The 23181-nt window shown below is 43.0% G+C and overlaps 1 long non-coding RNA gene across 3 annotated transcripts; it reads right to left on the bottom strand.

The window, feature by feature from the left end:
- Nucleotides 1-2756: 2756 nt before the first annotated feature.
- Nucleotides 2757-21229, bottom strand: LOC110531025. 3 transcript variants are annotated; one of them, XR_005053186.1, is made up of 6 exons: nucleotides 18440-21229; nucleotides 17998-18091; nucleotides 15307-15444; nucleotides 10016-10190; nucleotides 9544-9695; nucleotides 2757-3566 (listed from the first exon to the last, which is right to left on the bottom strand). It is a non-coding gene; the product is annotated as an uncharacterized LOC110531025 (long non-coding RNA). The 3 variants fall into 3 exon arrangements; XR_005053183.1 differs by lacking the exon at nucleotides 9544-9695; XR_005053185.1 differs by lacking the exons at nucleotides 9544-9695; nucleotides 15307-15444.
- Nucleotides 21230-23181: the final 1952 nt, after the last annotated feature.

Genomic DNA, 23181 nt, shown 5'->3' with positions numbered 1-23181 from the left:
TCAGCCACCAATTGTGCAAGTTCTTCCACTTAAAAAGACGAGATAGGCCTGTAATTTTCATCATAGGCACACTTCAACTATGACAGACAAAATTGTCACATTGTAGGATTTTAAATGAATTCATATGCAAACTATGGTGGAAAATAAGTATTTGGTCACCTACAAACAAGCAAGATTTCTGGCTCTCACAGACTTCTTCTTTAAGAGGCTCCTCTGTCCTCCACTTGTTACCTGTATTAATGGCAAATGTTTGAACTTGTTATCAGGATAAAAGACACCTGTCCACAACCTCAAACAGTCACACTCCAAACTCCACTATGGCCAAGACCAAAGAGCTGTCAAAGGACACCAGAAACAAAATTGTAGACCTGCACCAGGCTGGGAAGACTGAATCTGCAATAGGTAAGCAGCTTGGTTTGAAGAAATCAACTGTGAGCGCAATTATTAGGATATGGAAGACATACAAGACCACTGATAATCTCCCTCGATCTGGGGCTCCACGCAAGATCTCACCCTGTGGGGTCAAAATGATCACAAGAACGGTGAGCAAAAATCTCAGAACCACACGGGGGGACCTAGTGAATGACCTGCAGAGAGCTGGGACCAAAGTAACAAAGCCTACCATCAGCAAGGGCATTGGAGATGATACGTGGCTGGGTCTTTCAGCATGACAATGATCCCAAACACACCGCCCGGGCAACGAAGGAGTGGCTTCGTAAAAAGCATTTCAAGGTCCTGGAGTGGCCTAGCCAGTCTCCAGATCTCAACCCCATAGAAAATCTTTGGAGGGAGTTGAGAGTCCGTGTTGCCCAGCAACAGCCCTAAAACATCACTGCTCTAGAGGATATCTGCATGGAGGAATGGGCCAAAATACCAGCAACAGTGTGTGAAAACCTTGTGAAGACTTACAGAAAACGCTTGACCTCTGTCATTGCCAACAAAGGGTATATAGCAAAGTATTGAGATAAACTTTTGTTATTGACCAAATACTTATTTTCCACCATAATTTGCAAATAAATTCATTAAAAATCCTACAATGTGATTTTCTGGATTTTTCTTCTCATTTTGTTTGTCTCATTTTTTTAAGTTGGAGAACTTGCACAATTGGTGGCTGACTAAATACTTTTTTGTATATACACACACACACAGTCATCTTGAACTTCTTCCATTTTCTAATAATTGCGCCAACAGTTGTTGCCTTCTCACCAAGCTGCTTGCCTATTGTCCTGTAGCCCATCCCAGCCTTGTGCAGGTCTACAATTTTATCCCTGATTTCCTTACACAGCTCTCTGGTCTTGGCCGTTGTAGAGAGGTTGGAGTCTGTTTGATTGAGTGTGTGGACAGGTGTCTTTTATACAGGTGACGAGTTCAAACAAGTGCAGTTAATACAGGTAATGAGTGGAGCTCATGAACAGGAGAGCTTCTTAAAGAAAGAACTTTGAAGAAGATGCTTTGTAAGTAGGAAAACCTGCAAAATCAGTAGTGTATCAAATACTTGTTCTCCCCACTGTATATTTTTGTTGCAACTGGCTGAAGTGAAGAAGGCTTTTCGGGGCGAATCCGAACACATTTTCACTCTCTGCCATTGATATTAATGCACGACTAGAGCTGGGATTTATATAAAAGGCGAGATGGAGCGCTGTGCAGTGCACAATGCGCCTTTGAACGAATCCTGGCCTTAGTAAAAATGTGACTTAAGTGGAAGTTAGGATTCACATTTATCAGTCGATAACTGAACTACTTCCATTAACGACATTACACAATCCAGAGACAGGAAGACTGTGTGAAGTGGAAATAAAATGAACATTTGTGATCAATTTGTATGATGATCAAAGGGCATTATGGATGCAACTTATTAAATGCAAGTTACGTGCGTATTATGCATCAACTAAATGTATATAATATAAGCTTATCTGACCATACTGCCATTGATTACACAGCAGCATTTGTCACCAGCCAGACACTCCAGCAAGTCGTATGTAAGCATCACTCAGGCCCTTTGTCTCATAAATGTAAAAGGCACTATGCATAATGTACTACACTGGTGATTCTTTTGAGTTAGGAACCTAAACTTAGCCTTTGACCTGGCATCAACCCTTCCCATACCCATGCAGTCTCGGTCTCCCACCCTATATCCCAGCTCTAGCCAATCTTTCCCAGCCTTAGCCCCTCTCCCTGCCCCAGATCCATTTAGTCCCTCTCTCACCAGTCCTTGCCCCTTTCTCCTATCTTCCCTCTACCCCCAACTTCTCTCACCCCAGCCTTAGTTTAAGCCATGCCACTGGTCCTCATATCCTGCATTTAACATGTAGGAGTTGGAGAACCTACGTCTTCACAGGCTCAGTCCACAAAGCTGTCATCACACCTGACCCAGAAACATGGACTCTGTTGTCCAGAAACAGTTTTAAAACAGGCCAGAAATACTACTTTAAAACAGATGCCCTAGACATCTATTAAACTACAACGATGACCTTTGACATAAAACAGAGGCTTAATCTGGACTATACCTCTCATAAGGCCCTCTCTGGCAGGACGTCCATGGACTGAGATGCTTCCTGGAACGGTGTGTGTGTGTGTGGTTAAGTGTGTGTGTTTTTTGTTCTCTGCTTTCACAAAGTTCCCGTCCCTTGATGATACATATGCTAATATGGATAGCTAGCTGCTGACTCCTGACAATGCTAGATAACCTTTTTATTCTTAGGGGTGTTTTCTCCAAAATGTTAAGTTCATATAAGAAAAAGGATACATATAATCAAGTTCATCTTTGATAAATAGTATTTATCACATTATTGTTATACACAAAGCAAGCACAGTAGTCCCACATGTGTAAAAAAAAACATTTTAATTTTGCAGTAGTTCCTGTTTGCTATGCAAACAACCATTATCCTTTTTGCCCTAGAGGAGAAGCAAGCTTATTGGTCCCAGGTAAGGTACCCATGCTTATTGGTCCCGAGGTACCCATGTTCCTCTCCTCTGAGAATAGACCATTCCCTTCCATTGCAGCCTAGCTGGAGGGAACCATCTGCGTCAGGGGAATCCTCCTCCTCTTTAAGTCGACATGCGTTCTGGTTTGAACACCACCATTTCAAATCATTTCCATTTCCAGTGGATGGGTGAACTGCACCTCAGAGCATTCTTGTAGACAGGCCAGCAGTACTGAGCTCTCGAGTGGCGCAGCAGTCTAAGGCACTACATCTCAGTGCAAGAGGCGTCACTACAGTCTCTGGTTCGAATCCAGAATGCATCACATATGGTTGTGATATTGAGTCCCCATAGGACGGCGCACAATTGGCCCAGCGTCGTCCGGGTTTGGCCGGTGTAGGCCGTCATTGTAAATAAGAATTTGTTCTTAAAATGGACTTGCCTAGTTCAATAAAGATTCAATAAAAATACTGTGTGTAGTACTTGTGTAAGCCTGACAGTGGACTCCTCTGATGCAAGTCAGCTGGTCCCTTGAGGATCTTGACAAACACCACGGGGTCTTTGGCCTTGTTGCTGAACACTGCATGCTGATGGGTCACACGCTGCAGAGACTCACCGTCCACTGAAACCAGCTCATACCACGCCTGGAGACACACACAAAGACAGGTTAAAGGTGATGCAGACGCCAACACTGTGCAGTGACCTGGGCTCCCACTCAGCATCTACTGCTCTCCATCCCAGTACATTCATTACCATATTCTCTCACTCGCTCACACACACACACACACACTCAGCCTCAGCAGAAGGTTATGTTGAAAACACAAAACACACAATGCATTGTTTAATGCAGGAAGAGTTCTAGAACCCTGAGGAGAGGAACTTCCTGTGATGTCATCAGGGCTCACTGAGGATGCACCTGGCTGACAGCCCCAATGAAGGGTCACACACAAAATCACAAGGCCAGAGGTATGTGACATTACAAGGTCTCTTCTCGATTTTCCCCAAACCAGGGCCCTGTTTGAACTGAAAATACATCTCCCCTAGCATTGGTTAACCCAAAACATTGCTGCCTTCCCTTCCGTGACTCCTTGCTGTCCACAGTCCACCTGGCCGTGCTGCTGCTCCAGTTTCAACTGTTCTGCCTTATTATTATTATTATTATTCTTCGACCATGCTGGTCATTTGTGAACATTTGAACATCTTGGCCATGTTCTGTTATAATCTCCACCCGGCACAGCCAGAAGAAGACCTGCCACCCCTCAGAGCCTGGTTCCTCTCTAGGTTTCTTCCTAGGTTTTGGCCTTTCTAGGGAGTTTTTCCTAGCCACCGTGCTTCTACACCTGTATTGCTTGCTGTTTGGGGTTTTAGGCTGGGTTTCTGTACAGCACTTTGAGATATCAGCTGATGTACGAAGGGCTTTATAAATACATTTGATTTGACACCAGCACCAAAATACTTCAATCCATTTAACTAAAAAGCAGATTAAAGTGCAAAGTCATTTTGAATATTAGACAATCTCATTCATCCTCTTAGGTAAACATTTATGGATGCTCTTTTTGGGCCTTTCTCTCTCACCCTGTCCATGTCTAGCCAATAGGCATCATCCACATGTAAGTGTGTTTAACATTAGTTAGATGGGCATTGCTCCTAGTAGGTAGTGGATCACTGTCCAGACTTCAGGTCATATGTCTGGAGACAGCAACACCAAAACTCTAGGACAGGGTAAATAGTATAATCCTGGTGCTGTTGACTACACAGTGACCTTACTCAGCTAACAGCACAGATGAAAAGGAGAGAGACAGACACCCACACACAGAGAAAGAGAGAGACACAAGAGAGAAACACACACACACACAGAAAGAGACAGACACACACACCTGGTGGCTAGCTAAAAGATATGGTGTTTTCAGACAGGAACAGGGGGACAGGAAAGCCTGCTGTAGTTGTCTATTTGGTCTCAGTGTGTGGGAGACAGCCAGCAGAGAGACACCAGACAGGGACTATTTGGTCTCAGTGTGTGGGAGACAGCCAGCAGACACACCAGATAAGGACCAGCTATCAGGCCATGCCAGAGAGGTGAGGCTGAGTTAAGAAACAGGAGATGGGGGGGGGGGGTCAGAGTAAATCAACCAACCATGTCTCTCTGTTTCCCTCTCTCTCCCAACCATGTCTCTGTTTCCCTCTCTCTTCCAACCATGTCTCTGTTTCCCTCTCTCTTCCAACCATGTCTCTGTTTCCCTCTCTCTTCCAACCATGTCTCTGTTTCCCTCTCTCTTCCAACCATGTCTGTTTCCCTCTCTCTTCCAACCATGTCTCTCTGTTTCCCTCTCTCTTCCAACCATGTCTCTGTTTCCCTCTCTCTTCCAACCATGTCTCTCTGTTTCCCTCTCTCTTCCAACCATGTCTCTCTGTTTCCCTCTCTCTTCCAACCATGTCTCTCTGTTTCCCTCTCTCTTCCAACCATGTCTCTGTTTCCCTCTCTCTTCCAACCATGTCTCTCTGTTTCCCTCTCTCCCAACCATTTCTCGCCCTCCGTGTCCTTTCCCTCCTTCTCAAAGGTCTCCGACGCATGCGTATGCATACCACTGCTGGCTTGCTTCTGAAGCTAAGCAGGGTTGGTCCAGGTCAGTTCCTGGATGGGAGACCAGATGCTGCTGGAAGTGGTGTTGGAGGGCCAGTAGGAGGCACTCTTTCCACTGGTCTAAAAAAAATATCCCAATGCCCAAGTTATTGGGGGCACTGCCCTGTGTAGGGTGCCGTCTTTCGGATGGGAAGTTAAACGGGTGTCCTGACTCTCTGAGGTCATTAAAGATCCCATGGCACTCATAAGAGTAAGGGTGTTAACCCCGGTATCCTGGCTAAATTCTCGATCTGGCCCTCATATCATCACGGTCACCTAATAATCCCCAGTTTACAACTGGCTCATTCATCCTCCCTCCTCTCCCCTGTAACTATTCCCCAGGTCGTTGCTGCAAATGAGAACGTGTTCTCAGTTAATTTACCTGGTAAAATAACTGATTTAAAAAATAATAATAATAATGTAATGAGTGTGAGAAAAGGTGGAAGGGGAAGTTCTTAGAAACTGAATGGCTTAGCCGACACCGGATCCCCAGAGTGTATGACACTAATCGGACCTGGGAAGTGACGTCACCAGGTTCACGGCAGCAACACACACACACACGATATTACTGCACTACTGGAGCTAGAAACATAAGCATTTCGCTGCACCTGCGATAACATCTGCAAAACTCTACGTGACCAATAAATGAAGCTGTGACCTAGTATCTCTTCACCCCCCTCTCACCTCACTGTAACCTCTGACCTGATCCCCCTGATCCCCCTGCATCATCCAGGATCTTTCTTTATGGTAATACACTCTGGCTAAGATATTATAGGGTGTACAATCAAAAACATTTTGACCAATGTGTAAAATAATATGTTGTGTAGATACTCCTGTAAGAAACCCCATGGTCTCCATCGTAATCCGTTGAAAGGTAATTGGAGTTTTTACCCTTGTAGGACGGTCAAAATTAGATATCAAATGTTGAGACATTACTTTTTGTATTTTCATATTTAATTCTATGCTGTTCATTTTAATATGAACAAAAACAGGCGTATCTCTGTGAAATGTTAACGGACCACTGAGCGTACCACAAGCTTTTTATTTTCAAAGCCTTTTACATTTCATTCAGCTCGTGTCATGCTAATTTAGCTATTTGCGACCCACGGAAACAACTTTGAAGACGTGAAATCCGATGAGTCTGCACCACTCTGTCAACAGAGCTCAGTGCTTTTTATCAGATGTATTAGGTTATGAAATATGACTTCTAGGATATAATATTAATGATGTCAGAGAACGACCCCACTGAACGATTCAGAACATTAAGAATCATATTTGTCTTGGTCAAATGTATTTGATAACATAAGAAAGTGAAACGTCATCACCAAAGCATGTTTTCCCCCACTCTGGGTAGAGGTGTGGGAAAACTCTGGGTAGAGGTGTGGGAAAACTCTGGGTAGAGGTGTGGGAAAACTCTGGGTAGAGGTGTGGGAAAACTCTGGGTAGAGGTGTGGGAAAACTCTGGGTAGAGGTGTGGGAAAACTCTGGGTAGAGGTGTGGGAAAACTCTGGGTAGAGGTGTGGGAAAACTCTGGGTAGAGGTGTGGGAAAACTCTGGGTAGAGTGTGGGAAAACTCTGGGTAGAGTGTGGGAAAACTCTGGGTAGAGTGGGTGGACACCCTACATATTACAGGAGACGCACACTCACACTCAGCTATTGTTAACTATTCTCCTATTCTCACAGAGCTGTGAGCAAGGTGACTTCCGCATTTTTAGGTCAGCTGGTGCCCATCCGAACTCGACGAGGCGAACGGAACGATTGTACTCACATACTCCCTTGAAAATAGTACTGTTTGTCTATCTTCAGACACCGTTGTCAATATACACTTCCTCAAAATAGTCCACATTTATGTAAAGTAACTCAAGAAACCTGTAATTAATTTTGCTGTTTTTGCCAAGGATATCTTTGTCCCTCAACTTTATATCTAACTAAGATGCTTGGTGCAGTATTTTTCAAGTGAAAAAATGTGCATGAAAACAAGTCGGCTATCATTGAATGACAAACCCTACTGTTGACCAATAACCAACTAAGGGGCGAAGACTTCGGCACTGAACTTAGTCCATGCACCTCAAGGAGAGAGAAACACAAGTGTGCAAGAACAGCTGAAAAAACCCTTTGATGACCAAAACGAACAAAAACATCACAAAACATAAATACAAAAGTATGTGGACACCCCTTCAAATTAGTGGATTCAGATTTTTCTGCCACACCTGTTCCTTCGAGCACAAAGCATTGCAATCTCCATAGACAAACATTTGCAGTAGAATCGTCTGTCCTCGGTTACAACACTCACTAGTTCCAAACGGCCTCTAGAAGCAACGCCAGCATAAGAGCTGTTTGTCGGGAGCTTCATGAAATGGGTGGCGCAGTGGTCTAGCTGTGCCACCAGAGACTCTGGGTTCACGCCCAGGCTCTGTCGTAACCGGCCGCGACCGGGAGGTCCGTGGGCCGACCAACGCACAATTTGGCCTAGTGTTGTCTGGGTTAGGGAGGGTTTGGCCGGTAGGGATATCCTTGTCTCATCGCGCTCCAGCGACTCCCGTGGCGGGCAGGGCGCAGTGCGCGCTAACCAAGGTTGCCAGGTACACTGTGTTTCCTCCGACACATTGGTGCGGCTGGCTTCCGGGTTGGATGTGCGCTGTGTTAAGAAGCAGTGCGGCTTGGTTGGGTTGTGTTTCGGAGGACGCATGACTTTCGACCTTCGTCTCTCCTGATCCCGTACGGGAGTTGTAGCGATGAGACAAGATAGTAACTAGTAACAATTGGATACCACGAAATTGGGGAGAAAAAGGGGGTAAAATCTAAATAAATATATAAAAATAAATAAATGGCTTTCCATGGTCGAGCAGCCGCTCACACGCCTAAGATCACCATGCGCAATCCAAAGCATCGGCTGCTCGCCGCAATTGGACTCAGATGAAACACATTCTCTGGAGTGATGAATCAAACGTCACTATCTGGAAGTCCGACTGACGAATGCCAAGAGAACGCTACCTGCCCCAATACATAGCGTCAACTGTAAAGTTTGGTGGAGAAGGAATAATGGTCTGGGGCTGTTCATGGTTTGAGCCCCTTAGTTCCAGTGAAGGAAAATGTTAAAGAATGTTAATGACATTCTAGACAATTCTGTGCTTCCAACTTTGTGGCAACAATTTGGGGAAGGCCCATTCCTGTTTCAGCATGACAATGCCCCTGTGCACAAAGCGAGGTCCATACAGAAATGGTTTGTCGAGATTGGTGTGGAAGAACTTGACTGGCCTGCACAGGGCCCTGACCTCAACCCCATTGAACACCTTTGGGATGAATTGGAACGCCGACTGCAATCATTAGTGCCCAACCTCACGAATGCTTGTGGCTGAATGGAAGCAAGTTATTGAACAATCCCGAGCGGAGCAGCGGTCTAAGGCACTACATATCAGTGCCTGAGGCGTCACTACAGACCCTGGTTCGATTCCAGGCTGTATCACAACCGGCCGTGATTGGGAGTCCCATAGGGCGGTTAGGGTTTGGCCAGGGTAGACCGTCATTGTCAATAAGAATGTGTTCTTAACGGACTTGCCTAGTTAAATAAAAGGTTGAAAAATATTTAAATAAAGTACCCGCAGCAGTGTTCCAACACCAAGTGGAAATTCTTCCCAGAAGAACAGAGGCTGTTTTAGCAGCAATAGGGGGAACCAACGCCATATTAATGCCCAGGATTTTGGATAGAGATGTTTGACAAGCTGGTGTCCACATACTTTTGGTCATGTAGCGTATACGCAAACTGTTCTGGATGGGAAGCATACAGGCGTCTTAAAATGGTTTCCTCTCTCCACCCCTTCGCTCTCATTCTACCACTCATAAGACTGTCAGTCAGACAAAAGCCAGACACACCAACACAGGCACACACACCAGCAAAGTCTTTTCATTCAGGTATTGTAGACTCAGAGTTCTGAGCCCAGGCCAAAGTTGAGTGTTGTTTACAAACGTCACAGAACAATACATTCCGCTAAACACATCACCTTGTATTATATGGCTCAGCGTGGATTAAAGCATGAGCTGCCGGAATATTACAGTGAGCTCCTAAAGAAGCTAACCATCAGAACGTCACTGGTAGAGGCAGCTCCTCCTGGAAACATCATCTCATTCTCCATCCCACCTGAGATACTGATACCTGTAGAGACAGGGAATTTCTCCACAGAGTGCCAGTGTAGGTGTTGGCTTTTGCCAATCAACTAAAAACCATAGTATTTAGTACAAGACTTAGTTGAATCAGTTGTGATACTGATCTTTGGCAAGATTGAAATCCTGCATCTACATGGGAAGATGACCAACTGTTGCTGTAGACTAAAGAGACACGGTAAATAGCCTTACTAAGGGTCTTTTTCAGACTGGGCCATTAATAACAATAAGCAGGTGATGCACTGACCTCTACTGGTGGGTCGGGGTACTAGGCTACTGATTAGTGGGCGGCTGACTGATGGGCATACTCACCCAGAGACTGTTTCGTCTTAAAGATGGTCAACGTGGCGATCTCATGTCCTGAACTGGTACAGGTGGTATGTTTCCATGGTGACCATTCTGCGATTGTCCTAGTGAATATCTGTTCACTTGTTTCCCCCTCCCCGTCTGTCCCAGTCTGGCTGAAGATGGAAACCACCATGGTAGTCTGGAGAGAAGATATACATGACATCATACATATTAGCAGACACATGCAAAGACAGACACAGACTCAGTCCTTTAACCCCGGTAGACCAACAGTATTGTACTATAGTTTTACACCCTCCCATCCCTGGTCAACCCTGTGTTTGACAGTGACAATGCGTGAGAGTTCACTTGCGTCAGTAAACAAAAAATGGAGTCCATTCACCCCAGGAACCATCAGCATGTATATCGGAATTCATCACACCCACCTGCTCAGTAACATAAGTAATATTTTGATTTGAATCATTCTGACAAAAGAAAAATAAACATGAAAATAAACATTATTTTACTTTTTGCCACATTTCAGGCTTCAAACATAAAGATATAAAACTGTATTTTTTTTGTGAAGAATCAACAACAAGTGGGACACAATCATGAAGTGGAACGACATTTATTGGATATTTCAAACTTTTTTAACAAATCAAAAACTGAAAAATTGGGCGTGCAAAAGTATTCAGCCCCTTTACTTTCAGTGCAGCAAACTCTCTCCAGAAGTTCAGTGAGGATCTCTGAATGATCCAATGTTGACCTAAATGACTAATGATGATAAATACAATCCACCTGTGTGTAATCAAGTCTCCGTATAAATGCACCTGCACTGTGATAGTCTCAGAGGTCCGTCAAAAGCGCAGAGAGCATCATGAAGAACAAGGAACACACCAGGCAGGTCCGAGATACTGTTGTGAAGAAGTTTAAAGCCGGATTTGGATACAAAAAGATTTCCTAAGCTTTAAACATCCCAAGGAGCACTGTGCAAGCGATAATATTGAAATGGAAGGAGTATCAGACCACTGCAAATCTACCAAGACCTGGCCGTCCCTCTAAACTTTCAGCTCATACAAGGAGAAGACTGATCAGAGATGCAGCCAAGAGGCCCATGATCACTCTGGATGAACTGCAGAGATCTACAGCTGAGGTGGGAGACTCTGTCCATAGGACAACAATCAGTCGTATATTGCACAAATCTGGCCTTTATGGAAGAGTGGCAAGAAGAATGCCATTTCTTAAAGATATCCATAAAAAGTGTCGTTTAAAGTTTGCCACAAGCCACCTGGGAGACACACCAAACATGTGGAAGAAGGTGCTCTGGTCAGATGAAACTAAAATTGAACTTTTTGGCAACAATGCAAAACGTTATGTTTGGCGTAAAAGCAACACACCATCCCCACTGTCAAACATGGTGGTGGCAGCATCATGGTTTGGGCCTGCTTTTCTTCAGCAGGGACAGGGAAGATGGTTAAAATTGATGGGAAGATGGATGGAGCCAAATACAGGACCATTCTGGAAGAGAACCTGATGGAGTCTGCAAAAGACCTGAGACTGGGACGGAGATTTGTCTTACAACAAGACAATGATCCAAAACATTAAGCAAAATCTACAATGGAATGGTTCAAAAATAAACATATCCAGGTGTTAGAATGGCCAAGTCAAAGTCCAGACCTGAATCCAATCGAGAATATGTGGAAAGAACTGAAAACTGCTGTTCACAAATGCTCTCCATCCAACCTCACTGAGCTCGAGCTGTTTTGCAAGGAGGAATGGGAAAAAATTTCAGTCTCTCGATGTGCAAAACTGATAGAGACATACCCCAAGCAAATTACAGCTGTAATCGCAGCAAAAGGTGGCGCTACAAAGTATTAACTTAAGGGGGCTGAATAATTTTGCACGCCCAATTTTTCAGTTTTTGATTTGTTAAAAAGGTTTGAAATATCCAATAAATGTCGTTCCACTTCATGATTGTGTCCCACTTGTTGTTGATTCTTTACAAAAAAATACAGTTTTATATCTTTATGTTTGAAGCCTGAAATGTGGCAAAAGGACGCAAAGTTCAAGGGGGCCGAATACTTTCGCAAGGCACTGTATTTGATACACTGCTGATTTTGCAGGTTTTCCTACTTACAAAGCATGTAGAGGTTTGTAATTTTTATCATAGGTACACTTCAACTGTGAGAGACAGAATCTAAAACAAATCATACAATGTGATTTTCTGGATTTAAGTAATTAATTTGCATTTTATTGCATGACATAAGTATTTGATAACCTACCAACCAGTAAGAATTCCGGCTCTCACAGACCTGTTAGTTTTTATTTAAGAAGCCCTCCTGTTCTCCACTCGTTACCTGTATAAAAGACACCTGTCCACACACAATCAAACCGACACCAACCTCTCTACAACGGCCAAGACCAGAGAGCTGTGTAAGGACATCAGGGATAAAATTGTAGACCTGCACAAGGCTGGGATGGGCTACAGGACAATAGGCAAGCAGCCTGGTGAGAAGGCAACAACTGTTGGCGCAATTATTAGAAAGTCGAAGAAGTTCAAGATGACGGACACTCACCCTCGGTCTGGGGCTCCATGCAAGTTCTCACCTCATGGGGCATCAATGATCATGAGGAAGGGGAGGGATCAGCCCAGAACTACACGGCAGGACCTGGTCAATGACCTGAAGAGAGCTGGGACCACAGTCTCAAAGAAAACCATTAGTAACCCACTACGCCGTCATGGATTAAAATCCTGCAGACCACGCAAGGTCCCCCTGCTCAAGCCAGCGCATGTCCAGGCCCGTCTGAAGTTTGCAAATGACCATCTGGATGATCCAGAGGAGGAATGGGAGACGGTCATGTGGTCTGATGAGACAAAAATAGAGCTTTTTGGTTTAAACTGCACTCGCCGTGTTTGGAGGAAGAAGAAGGATGAGTACAACCCCAAGAACACCATCCCAACCGTGAAGCATGGAGATGGAAACATTCTTTGGGGATGCTTTTCTGCAAAGGGGACAGGACAACTGCACCGAATTGAGGGAAGGTTGGATGTGGCCATGTATCGCAAGATCTTGGCCAACAACCTCCTTCCCTCAGTAAGAGCATTGAAGATGGGTCGTGGCTGGGTCTTCCAGCATGACAACTAAGGAGTGGCTCCGTAAGAAGCATCTCAAGGTCCTGGAGTGGCCTAGCCAGTCTCCAGACCTGAACCCAATAGAAAATCTTGCGAGGGAGCTGAAAGTCCATATTGCCCAGCGACAGCCTTGAAACCTGAAGGATCTGGAGAAGGTCTGTATGGAGGAGTGGGCCAAAATCCCTGCTGCAGTGTGTGCAAACCTGGTCAAGAACTACATGAAACGTATGATCTCTGTAATTGCAAAAAAAGGTTTCTGTACCAAATATTAAGTTAAGTATTTGATACATCAGAAAAGCATATGTCATGCAATAAAATGCAAATTAATTATATAAAAATCATACAATGTGATTTTTCTGGATTTTTGTTTTAGATAACTTCTCACAGCTGAAGTGTACCGATGATAAATTATAGACCTCTACATGCTTTGTAAGTAGGAAGACATGCAAAATCAGCAGTGTATCAAATACTCGTTCTCCCCACTGTGTATATATATACACAGTGGGGCAAAACAGTATTTAGTCAGCCAACAATTGTGCAAGCTCTCCCACTTAAAAAGATGAGGCCTGTAATTTTCATCATAGGTACACTTCAACTATGACAGACAAAATGAGAAAAAAAAATCCAGAAAATCACATTGTAGGATTTTTTATGAATTTATTTGCAAATTATGGTGGAAAATAAGTATTTGGTCACCTACAAACAAGCAAGATTTCTGGCTCTCACAGACCTGTAAATTCTTCTTTAAGAGTCTCCTCTGTCCTCCACTCGTTACCTGTATTAATGGCACCTGTTTGAACTTGTTATCAGTATAAAAGACACCTGTCCACAACCTCAAACAGTCACACTCCAAACTCCACTATGGCCAAGACCAAAGAGCTGTCAAAGGACACCAGAAACAAAATTGTAGACCTGCACCAGGCTGGGAAGACTGAATCTGCAATAGGTAAGCAGCTTGGTTTGAAGAAATCAACTGTGGGAGCAATTATTAGGAAATGGAAGACATACAAGACCACTGAGGCTCCACGCAAGATCTCACCCCGTGGGGTCAAAATGATCACAAGAACGGTGAGAAAAATCCCAGAACCACACGGGGGGACCTAGTGAATGACCTGCAGAGTAACACACTACGCCACCAGGGACTCAAATCCTGCAGTGCCAGACGTGTCCCCCTGCTTAAGCCAGTACATGTCCAGGCCCGTCTGAAGTTTGCTAGAGAGCATTTGGATGATCCAGAAGAAGATTGGGAGAATGTCATATGGTCAGATGAAACCAAAATATAACTTTTTGGTAAAAACTCAACTCGTCGTGTTTGGAGGACAAAGAATGCTGAGTTGCATCCAAAGAACACCATACCTACTGTGAAGCATGGGGGTGGAAACATCATGCTTTGGGGCTGTTTTTCTGCAAAGGAAACAGGACGACTGATCCGTGTAAAGGAAAGAATGAATGGGGCCATGTATCGTGAGATTGAGAGTGAAAACCTCCTTCCATCAGCAAGGGCATTGAAGATGAAACGTGGCTGGGTCTTTCAGCATGACAATGATCCCAAACACACCGCCCGGGCAACGAAGGAGTGGCTTCGTAAGAAGCATTTCAAGGTCCTGGAGTGGCCTAGCCAGTCTCCAGATCTCAACCCCATAGAAAATCTTTGGAGGGAGTTGAAAGTCCGTGTTGCCCAGCAACAGCCCCAAAACATGAACACAAAACACAAATCCTACAATGTGATACCTATCAAAGTGTACCTATGATGAAAATTACAGGCCTCTGTCATCTTTTAAGTGGGAGAACTTGCACAATTGGTGGCTGACTAAATACTTTTTTGCCCGACTGTATATAGTTGAAGTCGGAAGTTTACATACACTTAGGTTGGAGTCATTAAAACTCGTTTTTCAACCAATCCACAAATTTCTTGTTATCAAACTATAGTTTTGGCAAGTCGGTTAGGACATCTTTGTACATGACACAAGTCATTTTTCCAACAATTGTTTACAGAGAGATTATTTCACTTATCTGTATCACAATTCCAGTGGGTCAGAAGTTTACATACACTAAGTTCACTGTGCCTTTAAACAGCTTGGAAAAATCCAGAAAATGATGGCATGGCTTTAGAAGCTTCTGATAGGTTAACTGACATAATTTTAGTCAATTGGAGGTGTACCTGTGGATGTATTTCAAGGCCTACCTTCAAACTCAGTGCCTCTTCGCTTGACATCATGGGAAAATCAAAAGAAATCAGCCAAGAAAAAAAAAAGTGTAGACCTCCACAAGTCTGGTTCATCCTTGGGAGCAATTTCCAAACGCCTGCAGGTACCACGTTCATCTGTACAAACAATAGTACACAAGTATAAACACCATGGGACCACGCAGCCATCATACCGCTCAGGAAGGAGACGCGTTCTGTCTCCTAGAGATGAACATACAAATGGTGCGAAAAGTGCAAATCAATCCCAGAACAACAGCAAAGGACCTTGTGAAGATGGAGGAAACAGGTACAAAAGTATCTATTTCCACAGTAAAACAAGTCCTATATCGACATAACCTGAAAGGCCACTCAGCAAGGTAGAAGCCTCTGCTCCTAAATTGCCACAAAAAAGCCAGACTATGGTTGGCAACTGCACATGGGGACAAAGATCGTACTTTTTGGAGAAATGTCCTCTGGTCTTATGAAACAAAAATAGAACTCTTTGGCCATAACGACCATCGTTATGTTTGGTGGAAAAAGGGGGATGCTTGCAAGCTGAAGAACACCATCCCAACCGTGAAGCATGGTGGTGGAAGCATCATGTTGTGTGGGTGCTTTGCTGCAGAAGGGACTGGTGCACTTCACAAAATAGATGGCATCATGAGGTATGAAAATGATGTGGTTATATTGAAGCAACATCTCAAGACATCAGTCAGGAAGTTAAATCTAAAGGAACTTTTTATTTTATTATATTTTTATTTCACCTTTATTTAACCAGGTAGGCTAGTTGAGAACAAGTTCTCATTTGCAATTGCGACCTGGCCAAGATAAAGCAAAGCAGTTCGACACACAACGACACAGAGTTACACATGGAGTAAAACAAACAATACAGTCAATAATACAGTATAAAAAAAGTCTATATACGATGTGAGCAAATGAGGTGAGATGGGAGGTAAAGGCAAAAAAAAGGCCATGGTGGCAAAGTAAATACAATATAGCAAGTAAAACACTGGAATGGTAGATTTGCATTGGAAGAATGTGCAAAGTAGAAATAAAAATAATGGGGTGCAAAGGAGCAAAATAAATAAATACATAAAATAAATACAGTAGGGAAAGAGGTAGTTGTTTGGGCAAAATTATAGGTGGGCTATGTACAGGTGCAGTAATCTGTGAGCTGCTCTGACAGTTGGTGCTTAAAGCTAGTGAGGGAGATAAGTGTTTCCAGCAGCAGAGAACTGGAAGGAGAGGCGGCCAAAGAAAGAATTCGTTTTGGGGGTGACCAGAGAGATATACCTGCTGGAGCGCGTGCTACAGGTGGGTGATGCTATGGTGACCAGCGAGCTGAGATAAGGGGGGACTTTACCTAGCAGGGTCTTGTAGATGACATGGAGCCAGTGGGTTTGGCGACGAGTATGAAGCGAAGGCCAGCCAACGAGAGCGTACAGGTCGCAATGGTGGGTAGTATATGGGGCTTTGGTGACAAAACGGATTGCACTGTGATAGACTGCATCCAATTTGTTGAGTAGGGTATTGGAGGCTATTTTGTAAATGACATCGCCGAAGTCGAGGATTGGTAGGATGGTCAGTTTTACAAGGGTATGTTTGGCAGCATGAGTGAAGGATGCTTTGTTGCAAAATAGGAAGCCAATTCTAGATTTAACTTTGTGACCTCGCTGGAGGAAACAGGTACAAAAGTATCTATATCCACAGTAAAACGAGTCCTACATCAACATAACCTAAAAGGCCGCTCAGCAAGAAAGAAGCCACTGCTCCAAAACCGCCATAAAAAAGCCAGACTACAGTTTGTAACTTCCCACGGGGACAAACATCGTACTTTTTGGAGAAATGTCCTCTGGTCTGATGAAACAAAAATAGTTTGGCCATAATGACCATCATTAAGTTTGGAGGAAAAGGGGGGAGGCCTGCAAGCCTAAGAACACCATCCCAACCCGTGAAGCATGTTGTGAGGGTGCATTGCTGCATGGGGGACTGGTGCACTTCACAAAATAGATGGCATCATGAGGTTGGAAAATTATGTGGATATATTGAAACAACATCTCAAGACATCAGTCAGGAAGTTAAAGCTTGGTCACAAATGGGTCTTCCAAATGGACAATGACCCCAAGCATACTTCAAAAGTTGTGGCAAAATGGCTTAAGGACAACAAAGTCAAGCTATTGGAGTGGCCATCACAAAACCCTGACCTCAACCCTATAGAACATTTGTGGGCAGAACTGAAAAAGCGTGGGCGAGCAAGGAGGCCTAAAGACATGACTCAGTTACACCAGCTCTGTCAGGAGGAATGGGCCAAACTTATTGTGGGAAGCTAGTGGAAGGCTACCCAAAACTTTTGACCAAAGTTAAACAATTTAAAGACAATGCTACCAAATACGAATTGAGTGTATGTAAACTTCTAACCAACTGGGAATGTGATGAAAGAAATAAAAGCTGAAATAAATCACTCTACTATTATTCTGACATTTTACATTCTTAAAACAACTCTGTGTTGTCTGTTCACACTGCTATGCTTTATCTTGGCCAGGTCACAGTTGTAAATGAGAACTTGTTCTCAACTGGCCTCCCTGGTTAAATAAAAGGTGAAATAAAATACTTTAAAAAAATAAAGTAAATAAAGCTGCCAGTTGAATCTCTGACTAACACCCCTTCAGGGCTTTGAGGTAGGCTACTCACTTCTGTAGAGTTCCGTCAAACATGGTAGAAAGGACAGAAAGACCATTCTGCTTTTGGGACGCATGCTCAGCCGGTTGACACAGAGACGCAGCACCTGGGAAGAAATGTGTATGCAGTTACCAGAACAGGGCAGGATCCAGCAAACACTACTAACCCTTACACTTAGATATGAAAAGAATATGGCTAAAATGCTGAAAGTCCATCAGAAGGCATGCTGGAGCTATTACCACATGTCAAATACATTCTAATTCTAGGGGTTGGGGGCTAGTGGTCTCTTCAAGGGAGGGCCCAAGTGATTACAAAATACATTCAAGAGTGGAAATTAAGAAATATATATTTACAACACTACATGATAACACAAGATGAAACCTGAAATAGCAAAGTCTTGGTTAGGCTAATTAACAGTTAACATTAACAGAAAGGAAGCATAAAAGCTACATACCCTTTGTTCCAAAGACACTCCAAAGTATGCCAGAAAGAAACTCCTTTGAGGCAGTCCACAAATGGGAGAAGTATGAAGACTTCTTCAAAAAAATGTGTTAATCCCCAGAAAAATATCACAAAAACATCCACGAAACTGTAAACACTTGGATAAGAGTCAAAATGACAAAAAAAAATAATAAAACATTAAAATATAAACAAAGACAATTAAATCATTTGTCTAAAAAAGGTGACAAAAAGTCCAACAAAGAAAATGCCAGGTAGACAAAAAAAAAAAGTTGCTTTACATTCTCAGTGTTTACATGGTGTTTCAAAACTATGAGGTAGCGATGTCTCTCCGGATAGCAAGGACCATTCACTGAAGCAACACTTAGGGGCGAGAGGCAGCACAGTGCCAGCGTAAAATGTTGTGAATTATATTGTATCTTGCAAGTGACAACTACCAGTGGCTACAGCCCTACAAATGGAATGCTAGCCTCATTCTGGCACGGGGCCGCTCAGTCTTCAGAGGCTCATGTTGTTTCCTGGAATCGGGGTGGTATATCTTCCTTTCACTACAGTACATTTTTTATTAACTTTTTTTCCTGCATCTTTCTGGTGCTCCTAAATGTTCTGTGGTGCTTACATTAAACGTTCTTTGAGTATCTTTTTAATCACAATCCATACAGAAAACATTTAAATGTTTCATTCCAGCTAAAATCATAAAAATATAGGCCCAATATCGATTATCTGTGAATATTTCCCCTCTAAAATCGGATACAAAAATCCCATATCCGTCGGGCTCTAGAGTAACTGGTATCAAAACACTGTATACAAGCACACCATTCCAGACCGGTTTGCATGTTTTAAAGTTTGAATGGCAAGCAGTAGAAAAAGTTGCAATGCGCATCTGTCACACATTTACTTGCATACCTTGTGATGCAACAGGTGTCAGAGGTACACCTAAGAATGTCAATGAAAGTGTCCTTAAAAATACTTTCACTTCATAGTTGACCTTATAAGAGAAAAGTATGGGTAACTGCAAAGCAAGTCTTGAAGCAGTGTTTTCTTAATCTCTCCTCCTCAAAAAAAGAAAAAAAAGAACTAGCCCACAGATAAGTCACTCCAAAAATGGCTGAAAAACAAACTTAAAAAATAAAAACATGATCCATAGGTTTTTTACCAATGCCTAGGCCAACTCTTAAATTAGAAAAAATATCATTGTTCGCCTTATTTACATCAAAAAAGAAAGATCAGAAGGTTAATCAACATGGGCTTTCTAAGGTAGAAAAGTTAGGCTCGTCAATGAACATGTCGTTGAAAGTAAAAAGAAGTCTAGAAATAAACCACAGCAAGAACAAAAGTGAACCAACAGGAGGCCAAGGGAATCTGTAAAATCCACTATTCAAAGACTTAACCGTTAACACAAAAGTATTTGGACACCTTCAAATAAGTGGGTTTGGCTATTTCAGTCACACCCGTTGCTAACAGGTGTATAAAATCTTCATAGACAATCATTGGCAGTAGAATGGCTTTACTGTAGAGCTCAGTGACTTTCAACATGGCACCGTCATAGGATGACACCTTTCCAATAAGTCAGTTTGTCAAATTTCTGCTCCGGTCAACTGTAAGTGGTATTTTGAAGTGGAAACGTCTAGGAGCAACAACGGCTCAGCCGCGAAGTGGTAGGCCACACAAAATCACTGGTAAACTAAAAAACTGTCTAAGATCAGATTGAGTTGAACAGTCAATAAAAATAATTTCAAAAACTGGGTCTGTCCTCTGACAATATTCTTATAGAATTTTCACAAATGCCTAACTATACTTCAATCTCAAACATTCAATGAATTTATAAAAATTACCATATCTAAAAGTGATCACGTGTCAGAAACCGTTAAAAAAATATATATATATATAATCTTCCTGGGATGTATATGAACAGATCTAAGATTGCATATTGCTAAAACGCTATCAGTTCCACTTTAAGATCAAAAAATGTATTCTAGACTATCATAGAGAAAAGACGCATATCCTTTAGCCTTTTTACATTCTATTATTAAATATTTACACCATTACCAGTAACTGAAATTTGCGTTTTGTTTTTTTCAGGTTTGGATGCAACGTCGAGGTCCAGGCCTATTTCCTTGCAGCGTGGGTAGCACTTTTGCACGCCGATTGCTAAGGACATTGTTTAATTTAATCAATTTGACAAAAAGGCTGTAACTTAACAAAATGTGGAAAAAGTCAAGGGGTCTGAAAACTTTCCAAAGGCACTGTGTGCAAATAGCTTTTTGCCCATGTAAGAGAGTATTGTCCTGCTTTCATTGTCTTTGGATCAGGAAGTTCAAACAATTATGTTAACCACCCAGGTTCTTCTCTTGTAATGCATCTTGCTTCTGTCCATTTTTAAAGTAATATCGTTACGCATTTTGCAAAAGAAGATCAAAGTTGTACTCTACAATATCTCAGACATGTTGGCAAGCTCTACTAATCCACTTACTTAAATCCGAAACCTCAACCATTACGGCATTAGTCAGTAAAAATGCAAATCAAGATTATATTTTGCTCCAGTTCCAACATTCAATTAATTCTAAGCCTATTTCTTGGCACTTTCAAATATCTTCCAGCCCATTTTGGGAAAGGTTGAGCAACTGACAACACTGACAAATAAACTCAGAAAAGAAAGAAAATGTCCCCTTTTCAGGACCCCGTCTTTCAAAGATAAATCGTAAAAATCCAAATAACTTCACAGATCTTCATTGTAAAGGGTTTAAACACAGTTTCCCATGCTTGCACAATGAACCATAAACAATTAATGAACATGCAGCTGTGGAACGGTAATTAAGACACTAACAGCGTAAAGACTGTAGACAATTAAGGTCACAGTTATAAAAACTTAGGACACTAAAGACACCGTTCTACTGACTCTGAAAATCACCAAAAGAAAATGCCCATGGTCCCTGCTCATCTGCGTGGACGTACCTTAGGCATGCTGCAAGGAGGCATGAGGACTGGAGATGTGGCCAGGGCAATAAATTGTAATGTCCGTACTGTGAGATGCCTAAGACAGCGCTACAGGGAGACAGGACGGACAGCTGATCGTCCTCACAGTGGCAGACCACGTGTAACAACACCTGCACAGGATCGGTACATCCGAACATTACACCTGCGGGACAGGTACAGGATGGCAACAACAACTGCCCGAGTTACACCAGGAACGCACAATCCCTCCATCAGAGCTCAAACTATCCGCAATAGACAGAGAGACTGGACTGAGGACTTTGCCTGTTGTAAGGCAGGTCCTAAACAGACATCACCAGCAACAATGTTGGGCACAAACCCAGTTGTTGGGTTTGGGGTTTGTGCAACAATGTTGGGCACAAACCCCAGATTCGCATTTATCGTCGAAGGAATGAGCATTACACCGAGGCCTGTACCCTAGTGCGGGATCGATTTGGAGGTGGAGGGTTCGTCATGGTCTGGGGCAGTGTGTCACAGCATCATCGGACTGAGTTTGTTGTCATTGCAGGCCATCTCAAAGTTGTGCGTTACATGGAAGACATCCTCCTCCCTCATGTGGTACCCTTCCTGCGGGCTCATCCTGACATGACCCTCCAGCATGACAATGCCACCAGCCATACTGCTCGTTCTGTGCGTGATTTCCTGCAACACATGGATGTAAGTGTTTTGCCATGGCCAGCAAAGAGCCCGGATCTCAATCCCATTGAGCATGTCTGGGACCTGAAGGATCAGAGGATAAGGGTTAGGGCCAATCCCCTCAGAAATGTCTGTAAACTTGCAGGTGCCTTGGTGGAAGAGTGGGGTATCTTACAGCAAGAACTGGCAAATCTGGTGCAGTCCATGATGAGATTTACTGCAGTACTTAATGCAGCTGGTGGCCACACCAGATACTGACTTACTTTTGACCCCCTTGTTCAGGGACACATTATTCCATTACGGTTAGTCAGATGTCTGTGGAACTTGTTCAGTTTATGTCTCAGTTGTTGAATCTTGTTATGTTCATACAAATATTTACACATGTTAAGTTTGCTGAAAATAAATGCAGTCGACATTGAGAGGACGTTTCTTTTTCTGCTGAGTTCATACTCATCCTCTGAATTTTTGACATTGTAGACTTCAGAGGGAAAGTTCAAATGATTTACAATTGGCTGGAAGAGGAGGACTAGTAGGTAGTTCTACATTACAGCCGATTGCTGTAGCAGATGAGGATAGCACAAAAGGTATGGCAGTACCATGTTATGGGAGATTGTTGGCCTGATGTTGTCGTTCAGTTGGTGTTTAGCTAAATATCTGAAGTTGGGTTGACTTGACTTTCAAAATAACCCTTTTCTGCAATGCGTAGTGACAATTCTGGGAGGCTGAATACATTTCCTGTCAGAATATCAATGGGCGTTGAGCCATTCCATGAACAATCTTTGATTAAATGCTCTTCGTGGCGATAGTGTTGGCCATGATTGGGATATACCAGTCTTGCATCTTGTTCCATTTTATTTCCCCCTGAGATTTCTTTGACATTCTTTTAGGAAAATGATCTGAAAGCACTGGGTTTGTTTTTTGTTGCACTGCTTTGAAATCACACTTGGTATTATGAACACTTCTTTCGACATTTCACCCTTTCCCAAGAGCTCAGGTTTGTGTTTCCGAACCGTCACTTTACTCGAAATCCATAATAGAAATTGATAACGTTTTGCAAACTATGATCAAAATTGTATTCTAGAATATCAGAGAGCAAACAAAATACAC

Source organism: Oncorhynchus mykiss, chromosome 1, assembly GCF_013265735.2.
Source record: "Oncorhynchus mykiss isolate Arlee chromosome 1, USDA_OmykA_1.1, whole genome shotgun sequence".
NCBI lineage: Eukaryota > Metazoa > Chordata > Actinopteri > Salmoniformes > Salmonidae > Oncorhynchus > Oncorhynchus mykiss.
This window is presented reverse-complemented; position numbering and strand designations above follow the sequence as displayed.